We start from the raw sequence: 16,393 nt of genomic DNA, 5'->3' as shown, positions 1-16,393 counted from the left end.
TGCCAGTGTTGAACCCAGAGTGGTGTCATCAGAAAAACCCAAAACACTCTGGGTACAGAAAAGCTCAATTCTTTCACTTGTAAACTTTCTGCAATGTGTGTTTGCCATACTTGGCGCAAGACTGACACAGTTACAGCTGGGAGCTCTGGGCAAAGATGAAGCAATAGCACATGCAATTACACTGACATAAATGGCTTCTTAGAACTTTTCAGCAATGCTTTAAATTTTACATGAAGTGCTCAGGCATCAATGGGCTCTTCATCAAAATTTTTCTTTGCCTTTCTGTGTAAGACGTACAGGGACTGGATGCTGAAATGCAGTTTAAAATTTTGTCGCCATCTTCCTAGCTTTGAGAAATCCAAAAAGCTGCCACCTAAAAAACTACAGATGTGGGGAGTGCATCCAGCACCTGAGTGCAGGATCAAGGGAAAGAGCTACAAAATATTGGGATTTTGAAATATTTCCTCCTTATACAGAGGCGGGTGGTGAGGGTAGCTGCCAAGGTGCTGTGTGCAGGTGCCCCATGGCCACCCGGGCACGGCAGGGCCAGGAGCTGTGTGTGCACATGAAAAACCATCAAATGAAGAAAATGGCTCTCCCACCAACCACGGGAGAGGCACAGCATGGCTCTGGCAGCAGGGCTGCTGCACAGGGGAGGTGCTGCCAAACAGTTCATGGTGAAGAAGGAGGAAGGTGTAGCTGCCTCTGTGCCTGACTGCCTGTCCCCAAGCTCCCAGCAAGGAACCACAGAGCAAGCATTTGCTCTCTCCTGGCACACTCAGAGGTGCTTTGACACCCAGGTATCTGCTTTCCAGGAATGCAATTTAATCTGCAGAAAGGGGAGTGTGTCAGATTAATGGGAAGAGTGTGTGGCACGGATCCAATCTTTTTTTATATGAGCCATAATTCTCTTTATAAAATGCAGTGGCCATCCGGAGTTAAGGCTGCACATCCATTTTGTCACTTCAGGCTGTGATGTACTTCATGAATCCCCCCATATACACACACTGCATACCTTGGGTCTGTCTCGGGAGACGAGGCTCTCCCAGAGGAAAAGGAAAAGGCAACTGCAAAGAGGGAGACTCTGTTTTTCTTTATTAATCATTTTTTTCTGAAAATCAGTTAGCTGGCAGAGGCAATCCAGCAAGTCTCTTGGTAGCTATGGAGACAGGCTGAGGAGCCAGGGGAGAAAAGTACAGTTTATTCATGAAAAGTCCAAATTTTGTGTTCTAGTATTTTTAACCTTTTAGAGACAATTATAAACGATTTTAATTAGGAATGTTTGTTGCCTGCTGTAGAATGATGTTGTCTGGACAGAAGGAACTGTACATGCCTTTCCTCAGCTCCCCAGACTCATACTCATCCTCCTGCTTTGGTGCTGCTTTTGGTGCAAAGCTGCCTGGGATTTGTGTGAAACGTGCCGAGTACTTTCTGTTCCTATTAAAATAAGTTTTTCACTGGAAGCCAAATGAGAAAAGCTGATGATTTAAGTGTGGAGTATGATAATTAGTGCCAGGCTGGGGCTGTGTTTCATGAGGACCCCTTGCAGCCCTTGAGTCTCACTCCAGCACCTGGGTGTTTGCTGCCTGTACCCCCCTGCTGTACTGGGACTGATGTGCAGGCTTTGCAGGCAGCTCTGCCTTTTCTTCAGGTTAACCAATTCTTCCCATTTTCTAGCTGTTGGGCTGGGGTGCAAAGGTCTGCACCATGCTGAGGGCTTGGCCCTGGGGTTGGCTGGAGATGAGTTATTCAGGTTGTCTTTAATACACACTGGATGTAGTGTTCCCAGTGTGGTGCTGTACCATTTTTGGAGTGGAGCAGTGGCACAGAGACACAATTATACCCCACGTATGCCCCTGGTGAGGGCACACACTTTGCAGTATTGCAGAGTGGCCTGAATCTGTGGCTCAGGGTGGGGCATTGAGGGATTCCTCAGGGGAGATGTCTCTTCTGGCAGCAGCACTGCAGCCCCAGCACTCACGGGTCTGTCTGCTCTCCTGGTAACTTTCCTGTAGGCAACCTGTCCAGAAGAGATCACTTTTTTGGCCAGGGGTTGCAATTTAAGCATCTCAAGTTTTTTCTAGCACTTTCCAAAAGGAAATTGATCTCGTATCTGAGACAATGTTTTGTTTTGAACATGGCAAAAATCTTTGCAAAATCTTCCATGCAAAAGAAATTTGAAAGAGAGCTGCTTCACTTTGAAAACTCACCCATAGAGAACTTCAAAATTTTGCTTTTAAAGGTCTTTATTTTATTCTCTTTGATAGGTTGATCGTGATGCATTGCATGGCACAGCTGTGAGCCTCATCCTCAGCATCCATGGGAGGGTTTGCAGGGCAGAGGGGGTGCTGGGGAGCAGCCTGGGAGGTCAGGGGTGGCCAGCCCTGCCCTAGGGGACAGGAAGGTGTCAGTTCTTGGAAGGTATCAATGCTGAGAGGACCGTGGAATGAGCGGTGGTGGAGCTGTAAGGGATGCTTGGATTGTGTGGTCTATGTTGATGAGGCCGCAGCTGCTGCGGGGGGACGTGCTGGACCTCTGTATCTATTAGTGTGTCCCCACAGCTTAAAGCCTGAGCTGCAGCAAGTACCAAATCACCGTCAGATCCAGATCTGAAGGTGCTTGAACTCCCCCAACTGTCCCGTGCACACCAGTGGCTCTGGCAGGCCAGCACCCTCCATGCTGTGGGAGGCAGAGAGGAGATCCCACAGGGTCCTGGGCCCCCGGGGCTGCTGCAGGGTGGGTGGCGGGGCACACGGAGGAGATGGGGCCCCTGCCTCTGGGTAACAAATGAGAAGAATCCAGTTCAGATCCATAAATACCATGAAATTTGAACTGCAGCCTGACTGAAGCTGTAGCAAAGAAGCAGTGGTAAAGGTGACATCTCAGGTCCTGTAATTATTCAGCTGGTGATTTCCGCATCCAATCTGACTGCTTTGCAAGGCAAAGCATATTTTTCTAGCAGCTCGCTTTCTGCATTTTAACCTGGCCATGAAAAATCATGATATCTTATTCACACTTACACCTCTTCACCAGCCAGATACGTGGTAGGAGCCAGCATAAGTGACAATTTTGTTGCGAATGCAGGAAAGCCCCAGCATGGAGTTCATTTTGCAGATACAGGTCCTGAATCTATTCCTGGTTACATAGCAGTGTCAATCAGGAATAACAGTCTCAGTCAGTGTAACGCAGCCCCCAGAGATTTTTTTCAGCAGTTAAGCAAGGTCAAAACTTAAACCCATATTTGTCTCTGTGAAGCTAAAAGTGGCAGATTTTTCTTTGTGAGAAGAAGCGATCCAGATCCCCGGGAAGCATGTCTATGTGCATGTCCAAGAGGATAGCCAGGGACCCATTTTCTAAGCCAGTAATCACCCAGGTTTACTCCTGAAGAACTCCTTAATTTTAATCCTAACTCACATGTGCTGCAAGGCATTGCCATAGGGGAGGCTTCTCATTTTAATCAGGACAAAATAAAGGGGGAAAGACCTACAGCCTCCCAGGTTTGCAGTGTGCCCCTGCCTTGGCTGCCCCACGGGTGCTGGAGGGGCTTTGGGCTGCTCAGAAGAAAACCTTTTGGCTTGCTTGGCTCCAGAAATATCAATGTGTACATGGTGTTTAAAGAAAATTCTTAATGTTTTTCTTTTTTTTTCCCCCAGTTTTGTACAGCCTCCTTTGCTATTTCTGTCATGACTGATGCCAGCTGAGGCCAGCACACACCCTTCCTTCAGCTGAGGCGGTGCAGGGCTTTGTGGGCTCTGAGCTCACCTCGTGTTGCCTCTCAACCCGCTGCTGTTTGAGCCTCCCCCCGTGCGCAGTGTCCTTGTGCCCTCAGTCCTGCTCCCCGCCTGCTCAGGGCCACTCCAGCTCTGCTGTGGTGTCCCAGGACAGAGAGGGAAGATACTTGTGGATGTCTGGGGGAGGACAAGTTGCTACAGAGCGACAAATCCATGACATTTTGTGTAAAATCTGCAGTTTTGTCCTCTTTAAGAAGCCATTAATGATTGCATTCATGCGAAACCCGGTGCTGTTGCCTGGTTAACCTGTTGTTGTGATTTCTCCTCGGCTTTTCTCAGCACATTGCTTTCTGCCTCAGGTTCTGCCCCATCCGCTGTCTGCATGATGCTTTGTCCTGTGTCATGGGGCTGCCTTTGGGTGTGGGGCTGGGGAGATCTCTCCACACTGGAGATAAGGAACACTTTTTGGGCAGAGCCTTTGCCTGAATGCTGGCACAAAGACAAGTTATAGTGAGAGCAAACGTCGTGGGGTATCAAGGGCTATGGCCAGAAACGAGCACAACTGGTGGCCTTGTCAGCCTTGATTTCAAGGCCAGTGATGCAAGAAAAACACAATCCCCTTCCTGCCTTACTCTGCTGATTGCTTTCGGCAGGAATTGAAGATTAAAGAAATTTGGTTCAGCCGAGTTGCATGGCATCCCACTGCCTGTGCACGGCGTGGCACCCTGCCCGTGCCAGCAGCCTTTGTGGAAAACCCTCTTAGTTACAGGATCTGCCCTTTGGATTTTAAGAGGCTGAAGTGATAATTGGCGGCTCCTGGCGCAGGACAGTACTCTTGCACTAGAAACGCTTGGGAAGGTGCTCGTGATCCCATCTGGATTGCCAGTGAGATCAGAGGCTTGAACCCAGACTCTGCTTCTCAAGCAGGAGCAGTGGGCTCTGAGACCCGCTGGGCATCGTGCCAGACCAGCTTTCCCATGAAACACTTTTGTTCCAAAGGCCCCAGATCTGGGCCCATCCTGCTGATGTTCTGAGCCTATCCCGAGTCCTGGCCTTCCTCCACTTAGATCTTGGCTTTTTTACATCCCTCCTGTCTTCCATGTTTTAATTTTTTTGTCTATACCATGCCTTTATATAGAGTTGGGAATATTTGGAAGCTTTGTTGTTAATGCGTTAGGGAGCAGACAGTGCCCTCCGAGGAAGAGATGTGGTGCCTTAAACTTTGCTTTAAGCTGCCAGGCCGCTTCTCATTTGCTGCACCTGAACGCACTCTGTGTTCTGACATGGTGGCAGCAGGTGGCAGTGCCCCTGGAGCTGTGTGTGCTGCTGGCACCTGGAAACTCTCCGGGCCCTGGGCTGGAAGAAGTATCTGTATCCTCCAATGCGAAGGAGCGCGCTCGCTGCGTCAGAGGCATTCAGCAGAAATGTCAATGAGCCAAATTTAGATGTGCTGCCAGAGGGCAAGAAGAGGAGACAAACTCCTCCTGTCTACACTGGGTGACTGTTGGGCCTTGTGCTTCTGCCATTTATTTTTGTGTGTGTGAGACCTGGGAGTGGGGCTCGGCACTGAGTTACTGCAGCCTCGCCAAGGAGCAAATGTGTGTTGCCCCAAACCCCATGAGTTACCCCCGGGAGTAACCCACGCCTGCTGCACGTGGTTACCACACGGTGTAAGATCCCGTGCCTGCGGACGGCGGTAGCTCTGTGGGGCTGCTCAGCCCTGGAGGAGCCTGGGTACAACCAGGAGCAGGACAGCCTGCGGACAAAACCCAGGAAGACCTGAGTTCATTTAGGGCAGCATTAGCTCGAGGCTGTCAAGGAACTGCTAGGATTAATTCCCTTGATGTCATGGAGACGGGGAAAAGCTCCACTTTCCTAGACAAAAAGGAAAATGCATAATTCTCTGTCCTAACTTGATTATTTTAGCTGTAACTCAGTATTTGTGCCCATTGCAGTAGCGCTTTGCCCTGGAGCCCTCCCAGCCGTGGTGCTCCCCACCTCTCCCTAGCTGAAATCGGGAGGCTGCAGCCATCGTGTGGAAGGTGGGAAGAGCTTTACTGAGCTTTGAATTGCAAAATCAAAGGGGTGAATAATTCTGTGTAAATAAACAGGAAATATTTATGATGGTTTTGCATTTGGAAGGTACAGTGGTGATTTGGATGAGCACTCTTGGCTGTCTCAGTGCTGATGGCCAGAAATAGTCCCATTTTATGGGCAAAAGAAAGAGCATGTAAAACAGCTTAGTACAATTTTGGAGAGCATCCTTTAAAATTTAATTGCATGTGCCCTAGAGATGACTGTTAGAAAGGGTTGCTCTGGAGCATCTTGTGTGCTCTTTTCCTTGACATTAATGATCTGTTTGGGGCAGGTACAGTTATTGCATGTTCACCATGTTATCAAAACATGAGAAAACCAAAATATAATATTATATTTTGGTTATCACCCACCTGCAGACCCGCAGGTGAGGGCTACCCCTGCTCCCAGACTGGGTCTCTCCCTCCCTGCAGCCCCTGGGAGGATGATGACAACAGTTTGAGCGCTCCCAGGGCACCGTTCCTGGACCAGGGGGGAGGGAAGCTGTGCGTGGCTGTTTTGTGACTCTAGGGTGGCTAAAATAAAATCTGGACTTGGGGGATTGCTTTTAAACTAAGTGGACATCCCAGGCACATGTGTGATTTAAAGCTGTGTCTACCATGTTTAGGTTTTTATGCATCCTGGTGGCTAGTGGTGTTTGAGATGGCTGTAAAACCAAGCACAAGCTCGATGGTCTGTTGGACAGAAAAATGAAGGCAGGAGCTGCTGCCCTTGTCAGTGTTGGACAATTTGTTTTGACTGTAATCCCAATATTTGCTTTTTACTCCCTGGCTGCCGGGGCGTCAGGAGGGGCTGGCTGAGCCCGCTGTGCCCCATGCAGCGCAGGGCAAAGCCTTTCCCCTGCCATGTCATTCCCACGGGGAGGGCAGTGGTGGAGCGGCCGGGCTCCCGCCGGGCTCCAGGGCGCAGGCACTGCAAGTCTGGATTGTGGTTTGCTGTGCCGAGGCTCCGTCCGAGCCCTGCTCCGATCTCACGCAGAGGCACTGGTTGAGCTTTCCATGCAGGCCTGAGTTTTCTGCCAGTTCTTTTGGGGGATTTGTCCTGCTGTGGATAGTCACCCCCCTCCCCAGAGGTGTCCAGGGGGTGCCAAAGCTGTGTGTCCCCTTCCTCGTGAGCCAGGTGGAGCTGCTGCCAGGGAGCAGAGACCTGGTACAGCCCCTGAGGTCCCTGAGCTGAGGGCAGGGGGTTTCAATTTCTGGAAGGGGCTTGGCTTGCAGATGCTCTGAAAATATTCCCTTAAGTAATATTATTTAGCACCACACTTCTAATATCTGTATTCTGAGTTTTCACTTGCTCCTATGGTCTGTTGACTACAGGTAAGAAAACAAATAACCTTGAAGTCAAGCCAAGGGAAAGTGTATATGGCAGCTTTTACCCACAGGGTGTTACCAGCCTCTGCTCTGCTTTCTGCTCAGGGCTGTGTCACTGTGCCTCTGTCAGTGCTCCAGCCCCGGGCAGCAGCGGCTGCTCCCCACCAGCCATGGGAGAGGGGCTGTGCACCGGCCTGTCCCCTCCCTCCTCCTCCTTTCTCCAGAGACCTCAAGAAGAAAACTAATATAGTTTCCTCTATCTATAGTAGCTTATTGCTTAAGGGTAATGTTTGCCCTTCAGTGCTGTCATGGGGGAAAAGAAGGTAAATAAGACTATCTGAAGCAAAGAAATACCGAAGAGGAATATCAAGTTCCTAGGCAAGTCTTTATAGTTGATATTTTCACCATAGGATAAGATATAGACTGGAGTCTTCTGAACAACCCATCTGAATAATTCTTTACCAAAACGTTACCTTAAATACTCCCCTTCCACCACTCCCTTGGTTTTCCTTTACCAGGGGGTTCAGAGCATTTTGACTTATCTCTGTGCAGCCGCAGGTGGGGCTTTCAGGCAGAGCATATGAACATCCCTGTAGCGTAACCAGTTTAGCGACAGGAAGAATAAAATGCTTTGGAAAAGCTTTGTAGGGAGCTGAGGCCTCAGAGGGGAGTGCAGCAGGACAGGAGGATCCCCTGCGATGAGTTCCATGGGTGTGGGAGCCTTTTACAGAGGGCTGGGCACACACAGACGCAATGAATTTTGCTCAACCTTCTGCAGAGAGGAGAAATTAAATTATTACAATTAATCAAGCAGACATTACCCTAATTCCTCAGCGCAGTAGATCGTAGCATTATAAGTTAAATAATGCTACTTTAGCAGGAACAGCTCAAAAAGTTCTTCTGCTGCAGCAGGCCAGAGTTTGGGTAGATAACATCACAACAGTGCTGAAATTATCCCTTCTCGCAGGAGAGGACATCCTTTCTCCTTCCAGAAACAAGAGGGAAATGAGCCTGGAAATTAGTTTACGATTGAAGCTGTTGGCAAGCGAGTGCACCCCGTGGGTGAGCTGTGGGTGCACACCTGCAGTCCCCCCAGCATTGTATCAGGCCGGTTATCCACACGAATGCTGGAAGTGATGCTGAATGAAATATGGGGATACTGCACTCATCTTGGTCTGCCCAGGCTTTGCTCCAGGGCAGATTGCAGCAAAATCACCTCTTTCTCATGTATTTCCCGTATTAGTGGGAACTTTCACAGTCACTGTGAATTAGGAAACTTCCAGTGGTGAGGAGGACTTCTTTAGGCTGGTGCGCTGTCTTTGTTAAGCAGCCAATGCAGCCAGGAGCCCCAGCTTTGCAAAGTGAGCCTGTGCTGGTAGTGTAGCACAGATTTTAGTCCTGCTTAAAATAATACAGAAAGCTGTTACCATGTCTCTTCATCAGGTGCATTGTCACACCCGGCAATTGGGGTGTTTATTATATTTGATTCCTTTGTGTTTGCCCCTGTGATAAATGAGAGTTCTTGGTGCCATCGAGGAAGCCCGAGGGGTGACACCGGGGAGCTGTGACCGCTCCCTGTAGGGTCTGCAGCATGTTCCCCCTGTAGAGGAATGTTACTTCTCTAAAATCTGTCTTTGAAGTACACAACCTATAGAAGCTTTCAACAGCACCATGCGATGCAGCCCTGCTCAGCTGGGCACGGAGAGCCAAGGGCTTGGGGCGCAGGCTGGCGTGTGGGGTGGGGGAGCCCTCCCTGTGCTGCCCGCAGGCTCGGCTCCTCACGCTCCAGGCACGGCCTCGGCAGCTGCTCCCAGGCTTCTCTCTTGGGGGATGACTTGCCCCACCAGCTCTTTTGTGTCATTCAGTTGAGTTTTTTCAGGATGCTGAGGGTGTTTTAGTGCCTCTCCGGCATACCTCACAAGCCAGAGAAGAGAAGGTAACAGGCAGCTTTAAGCAAAGCTGCTCTTCCAGAAGCTTTTAAATACAACCTGGTAACGGCCCGAGGCCGCTCATGCGGTGCTCAGTGTTACTGCACACAAGTGCTATATATTCCACTCTATTTTCCTTATTTCCACCTGTGTTTTCTCTAGGTGGCTAACTTATAAAACATGCCCAGTAACAAACCGAACAGTTTTAAGTATTTACAGAATCAAATACATTTGAATTCTGTGCTTGGTATATTTTGAGACAGCAGAAAAGGCGCCCTGGTGATACTGGGGGGTTGACCTGGCATCGCCCGCTGCCTGCGTGGGGTGGGGTGGAGGTGCCAGTGGCCTCTCCTCACCACCCTCTGCCAGGGGCTTGTGTCCAGGGTCTGGGAGAGCCCCTCGGGGTGGAGGGTCCCCCTCTACTTGTGCACAGCGTGTAACAGGCAGGAGAGGGCTCATCTGGCATGAAATAACCCTGCTCTGCTTGAAGGGTGCTCAGTGCTATAAAAAAATGCAGTTCATGTTACTTCTTATTCAACTGGTGGGGTATTGGTTGCTGGGGGGTATCAGCCGCAGGGGTAACGGTTTACAGTGCTGTAAAACTGGGCTACACAGGGACACTGTAATGGGAGTTTCCATTCAACAAAGATACGTCTACAAAGAACTAATCTTGTTTAGCTCAACAGTAGCAAACCAATGTCTAAGCAAAACTGGACATTCTCGATTGCTTTGAAAATGGCTCTGATGACTTTGTTTATCTGAAGTGCCGAGGCACCTCTGTCTCTGTCGGCATATTGGATATTGCACGCCGTGCTTTGGATGGGATGCAGAAAGGTGAATGGTGGCTGCTGCTCCGAGCCCACGTGCGTGGGACATGGTGGGGGCCCCGTGCCCCTCGGCGTGGTCCACCTTCCCCAAAATATTTGAGTGGAGGCTGTTTGGACAGTCATCTCTCCTCACATGTCCATCTGCAGAGAGTTGATGCCTAGGAAATCCCAGAGGAGGAAAGTAGCGTGGGTAATTAAGTGCCTTTTCATATAGGATTAGCCTCTGGAAGCAGAAAAAAGAGCTGCTACCTCTTGATCCATCATCCCCCAGCTATCGGTTGCCTCCAGACCTGTCTTCAGGCAGCTGCTGTTCCAGCATGTGGTATTTAATTACCGGTCCCAGCATTCTGGTGCCTCAGAGACTTATCTGAGCATGAAGAGCGGGACCAGAATTCACGGCAGAACTGTCCAGCTCATCACGGAGCCCTGCGGCACGGTAATAGTCCTCGTTTTGCTTGGGCTTGCTGAAAAATGTGTTTAAGGTCTTCACACAAAGGCAATTGGGGATTTAGAATAAACTTATTCCCTTTAAAAACAGACTTTAGGTCCCAGAAAAATATAGAAGAAGAAAGAGCATCCATAGGCAGTGACTTCAGGCATGTCTCTGAGGCAGGTACCTGTCTGACCCACTGCTGCGTTCATGAGCTCATGTCGCTTAACCTCCCTAAAAATCCTGCCCGTGTTACGCAGCCCTGTCAATAAACTGCAGTGGGCTAATAGCAGCCTCAAGAAGGGAGAAAGAAAAGAGGAGGGAAAAAAAAAAACTTCTCAGGTATTACTCTGTGCTAAAAGCAATTAAATACTGAATTTATCCCAGAAAACCGACTCCTCGTGGGATAAATGCTTCACGCTTCAGTCTGGCAGCTCTCGCCCGCTCTGGCTCTACGTCACCCCCCTGTTTTTCAGCTCTGCCTGCTCTGCGCCTGCTGCCTGACACAGGGCTTTCCTACATCAAATACGTGTTATGTGTGAGACCATTTATTAGGTGAAAGGAGGGTGAATTGGAAGCATCTTCCTCCCTTTGTATAGATTTTGCTACAAAGTCATAAATTGTTAGACAATGATTTTGCTCACAAATCTACTTTTGTGTGAGGCTTCAGTTGATTTTGGGAAGAGCAGGAGCCTTTGGCCATTACTGTCCAATTTTCATCTTTGGTCTCTTTTTTTCTTTTTCTTCTAGCTCAGATAAAATTTCATTTTTCTGACTGTCTCTTAATGCTTTCTCTTGGTGGGGCAGCCAAAGGGCTGTTGTGCGGGTACAGGGCTGATGACTGTTAAAAAAAAAACCAAAAAAAACCCCCAACAAAAAAACACCAAACCCCAACAAAATCAAGATACCTTTTACCATCTCTGTAGCAAGCTGATCTTTCTATGGAAATATTGTTGATCTCTCTCCTGGCAAGGAGAGGGAGGAAACTCTTGACTTTTTGATTAAATACTCCATTTTATGATTAGAAAAGTATTTTGAATTGCAGAATGCCATGTGCAAGTGTTAAATATTTGAATGCCTTTTTCCCTGAATGTGCTTTTTTTGCACATTTTGAATGTTTTTTTTTTTTTTCTCTGGGTGTGCTGCAGATCTAGCCCTTGCTGTGGGGCACGATTCTGTAGCTGGTTTGTAACTTAGATGACACAAAGCTTTTACTTCTTGGTAAGGCTCAGGATACAGGAGGAGTTTGGTGTGTACCTCTGGTGAAACACCTCATTACAGGCTCGAGAGTGAGCCAGCGTAGCAGTTAGCCCAGCCCAGCCTGGGGGTGCACGGGGAAGAAAGAGGCAGCCCAGACAAATAATGGTGAAAAGTGTTCTCTCACTTGGCAGGGCTGGCCTTGTGTGTGCCAGGTTGAAGAGCTGGTAAGAAAAGAAGCCAAAGGTAGTGTTTACGTTCTCTAACTTGGCGATAAATGTCTAAGAGCAGGTGGCAGGCTCGCACTGCTTTTGTGTTTGAAGCTTCCCCCTTTGCAGAACTGCTCTATTCATCCCTGGTCCTGTTCTTCCCGTATGTCCTAGCACCGGTCTTCAACTTCAGCTCCTTTTCCCAAGCTTCCTTCCGTGTGTGTTATTTTATACTTATCTGCATTGAACTTCATCTAATGTTTCAGTATTAACAGTCTGGAAAGAGCAGGCTACAAATAAGATGCCTATAAAATGCAATTCCTCATCATAAGGTGCTTGCCCATCTGTTTCAGTGACTTTCCTTAGGATAAAACGCTCCGGAGCTGACCGTCTTGGTTTTTCATGTGCAGCCTCTAATCTCTGCATAAGTGATTCCTCTTCCCCTCTTTTTTCAGCACTTTCTGGTCTGATCCTCTGAGGGCTCATCCGCTGCTGTGGCAGCCCTGCTCCCTGCCCCGCTCACGTTCACGGTATTGCACAGCCATGTAGTGAAAAGCCTTAATTTTGCCTGCAGTTCGTTAAGCATATCATCCCCCAGCGTTTTCAGCAACTGATATAAACCACGTGTGGCATCTGCACGTGACAGCTGGAGAAGATGGCTCTCGGACAATGTGCTTCATTCAGATGCTTTTTGGATATCAGAATTGCTCCCCATTCTCTGTCTGCTGTCAGCGTAATAGTTCTTGTGTCGTAACTAAATTCTGACATCTGGTTTTTGCAAAGGGCCTTGAAAAGGATGCAGATAAGTCCAGAAATGGTTTGATTATCCCCCTTCAGAGATGATGCTCAGTCTGCAAAGCCTCTCCGAGCTGCCTGCATGGTGAAGGCCCTGGAATCACCGGCCAGCGGCTTCTAATCCTACTGGAGAGAGTTTGATTGTAGCTTTAGACCAAAGAGAAGTGTCACCTGTATTTTAGATTTCTTCCAGTTGTACAAAGGCTTTCATTTCCCCTACAGGTCTATAAAAATAAAAGTATGTGGGCTTCTGTCTCCCTGGCAGTAATTATCCATGCCTGGGCTTTTTTTTCTGCAGCAGGAAGCATTGTTTTCCCTTCCAGGAGATCCCACTGATGGATGCAAAGCACGTTTGCATGCACAGTCTGGTTTCACTTGAGCGTGCAAATTCTGTCATCTCTGTTTACTTTTAATACTGCAAGTTGAGGTAATTCCTAGCACAAATTTAGGCTCTAGCTCTGACCTCTTAGAAAATGTAGCTCTTAGAATAGCATAAGCTGTTGTATTTGCTGACTTTAGCGTGTTCTTAACCTTCAGCAATACTGTTTTATGAGAAGTATAGATAATCTATCTGTACGTCACCACTAAGGGAAGCAAAAATGCAAGCAGTGAGAATGATGGTCTCTGCTGAGGGCTTTCCTGGGACACTGTGCTTAGGCCGACTGCTCCATCGAGGCACAGGGCTGTGGTGTGTCCTCTCCTCAGCACGGCAAGAAGCAACGTGAACCAGTAAGGTGTTTGCTCAGACGCCCAGTTACGTTTCGAAGGGAGATGATGATAGGCAGTATCTTCAAACCTTCTAGCTGATTTGTTTTGTAATTCCATCACATCACACATTTATAAGCAAATAGGATTTTATTCTCAGAAACTCCAAGCAGAGAGGATCTGACAGCATCACGGGAAATGTTTTACCAAATCCGTGTAGTCCTGAAATATTAACACTAAACAAATACCAAGGGCAGGCTCCCCGTTGTACCACAGCAGTGCTGGGAATCCCAGCCCGCACGTAACTCCAGTTAGGGGTTTTGCTGGTAAATCAGGGCAATGGTTTTGTCTTGCAGCAGTCGGGCTCGGCGGGTCACGGAGCTGTGCGTGGCTGAGTACCACTGCCAGTGACTGCAGCAGGACAAGTTCTTTGTCCCGGCGGGTCGAGGTCTCTCAGTTCCCCCCCCCGTAGCGTTTTGGTGCTCGGCATCGGGCCTGGCCCCTCTCCTGCTTGGACTCCCCTTGGGAGATTCTCTGCTCAGCACCCAGCGTGCAGCACTGGTGGATCTGATCGTGCCTTTCATAACCTTCCCTGATCAAAGCTGTCACTCACTCTGTGTGCTCTTGATTACAGAACAAGCAGGAAAAAATAACAAATATTTCTGTATTAGCTCTAAAAATAGGGGGGCGGGGGAGTGTTTTTGTTTACACTCTGTGGCTCTGGCGCTGTCTTCTTGTCTCCTTCACCCCTTGCCTTGTTCTTACTTTGCTCTAAGGGTGGTGCTGGCCTGGTACCAGGCTCCTGCACGGCAGATACAGGCAGAAATTTGCCTCCCCACTGCTCAGCTGTGTTTAGCCTCTGACTTGGATACCAAATGCACGGGCAGCGTGGGGCGGGCAGGAGCCTTGTGCCCCCCAGCAGGGCATTGCTTGGTGCAGGAAAACACACACCGACCCCCAGGTTTTTCTGCCTCTCACCCTCAGCAGCTGGGATTGCACGGCTCACTTGGGGAGGTTTGGTTATAGCTGGTAAGGGGAAATTCAACCGAGAAGTGGAGGAAGTGTTGTTTGTATCCGGGGGCGGGGGGGGTCTGTCCTTTACACCAGTATCCAGATGCAGTAGTGTAAATCTGCCCTTTGTGCAAGGACCCAGACTGCAGATGGGGCTCTGGTTTTCCTTTGTGTATTAAGTTGCTGTATCAGGCGCTGTGCTGCTGCCATGGTTTTTGTGGTCTCCTCCTCCATTCATGGCTCATAGCTCTGCACCAAAGAGGCTCCAAGGTACTTGAGAAGATTAAAAGGATGATTAAAAAATAAGAACAAAACCAGATCTGTCAGTCTTTTAAAAGGGGATTTATTTGTAATCACAGAAAGAGGAAAATGAGGCCCCAACCTGCTGCACTGCAAAGCAGGAGAGTCATGTTAAGGACTTGAGCTGGACCCTGGTTCATTTATGATCTTCACCATCTGTAATTAAATACAAGTTTATCTGGGCTGAATGTATCTGCCTGCTTATACTGCACTGAAATACAGTACTGTGTTTTTAGCAAATAAAGCTAAAGTGTCTGTGGTTTATGATTTTTCGTGTTTGTTTAACTTCACAGCTGTGTGAGGCCCTGCAGGAGCCCGGCGCAGCCAGAGCGTCCCTGGGTGCTGCTCTGGGGTCTCGAGGCGCAGCAGGGACAGGCCCTGGGAAGCCACAGAACTCCCCAGGTAAGGCCAAGCTTTGGGATAAGCCCTACAGAGCAGCAAGAAATAGAAAGACTTCACTTTTCTTAAAAAAAAAAAAAATCCATTCTATTTAGAACCTGCCTTAGTAAAAATATTAGAAAAGAATAGGAACCTTGCATGGAAATACCCTTGCCTCTCCGTACTGTAACTTTCAGGCTGTGTCACGTTTGTCCTTCTTGCCTCTGTACAAGAGAAACACCTTTTTTTTTTTTTTCTTTTTGGTGTTTTGGTTGGAAGATGATTTCTAAAGAGAATAATTTTGTTAACACATCTACTGTTTTTCTCACAAGTCTTCAAAGCAAATGAAGGCAGAATAATTTTTTCCTCTGAACACATTATTGTCCTAACTGAAGCCTGAGCCCATGTGCTGTCCTGCAGCCCACGGGGGGAGTGCTGGAGGCCTTCTCTTGCAATCAATTCGTATAGAGAAAAATTACGTAAACAGGTGTAACGATAACACACAAGTCAATACTTTACAGGCAAATTCTTGCCATGCTTTCTGAGCTCAGACTCTTGTCCAAACCTGCAGGGTGCTCTCGGAGCAAAGGGCCGTTGGCGCGACGCTCTGTGAAGCGCAGGCAGCCCCGGCCGCCTGCAGGAGAGTCCTCAGGGAGCTCTCCGTGCCTGCTGTCCTCAAATTTACTACTACACAGCCTCCCTCCTGGTTTTATCTTCAGCATTTCATGCTCATGAATTCTGTTCAGTCTAGTCAATAATTTCTCATTAAGAATAGTTTATCAGTGAGTATTGGTTGAGAATCTTCAGGTGTGACGAGGCTGGGGCGAAGCAAGCTGAGACACGGTGGGTTTTTGCCGTGTCGCATTTGTGGGCAGTGATTTAGCTCCCTGCCCCTTCTTGTGCTGCCTCTCCTTAACAATACAGATTGCTTTTCTAACGTAGTCCTGGAAGATCAGTCACATATGTGATTTCTAATTAATACGGCTGCCAAGAAAATAGAAACTTGTCTTGGTATCAGAGGGACAGGGGCATGAAGAGTCTGGCTTTCTGCCTCGTAACCTCTGGGGAGGGATGAGAGGTGGCTCCAGCTCGTCTTCGTGCAGGTCTGCAGCTGTGGGAGTAGGGCTGGGCAGAGGCAGTGCCTGTTCGGGTGCAGCCACCTGTGATACTGCCCAGCCCTCCCTCCTGTGAAATGCCTTTGAACCCACCTTCAGTTGTTGCTTTCCCACGTCGTTATGAGATCCCTACTCCTGAGGGAATCCCCGTCAGATAACGGCAGTAATCAGAACCGAACGCTTCATTATCTCTCAGGTGGCTTAGGGACCTGGGTATGTTTTTTTCCCCCCTGGAAGCAGAATATGCTGATTTAAGTCTTCACCGATTCAAAGCGCTGGCTGTTGGGGTGCAGATTCAGCGCCCAGCGATGAGGCTGCCATGTTGCATGCTGCCAGCAAGAAGGGCAGTGACGGCTGGTAGGA

The sequence above is a fragment of the Athene noctua genome, chromosome 5 (genome assembly GCF_965140245.1).
Source record: "Athene noctua chromosome 5, bAthNoc1.hap1.1, whole genome shotgun sequence".
Lineage (NCBI taxonomy): Eukaryota > Metazoa > Chordata > Aves > Strigiformes > Strigidae > Athene > Athene noctua.
Note: the sequence above shows the minus strand (reverse complement) of the source record.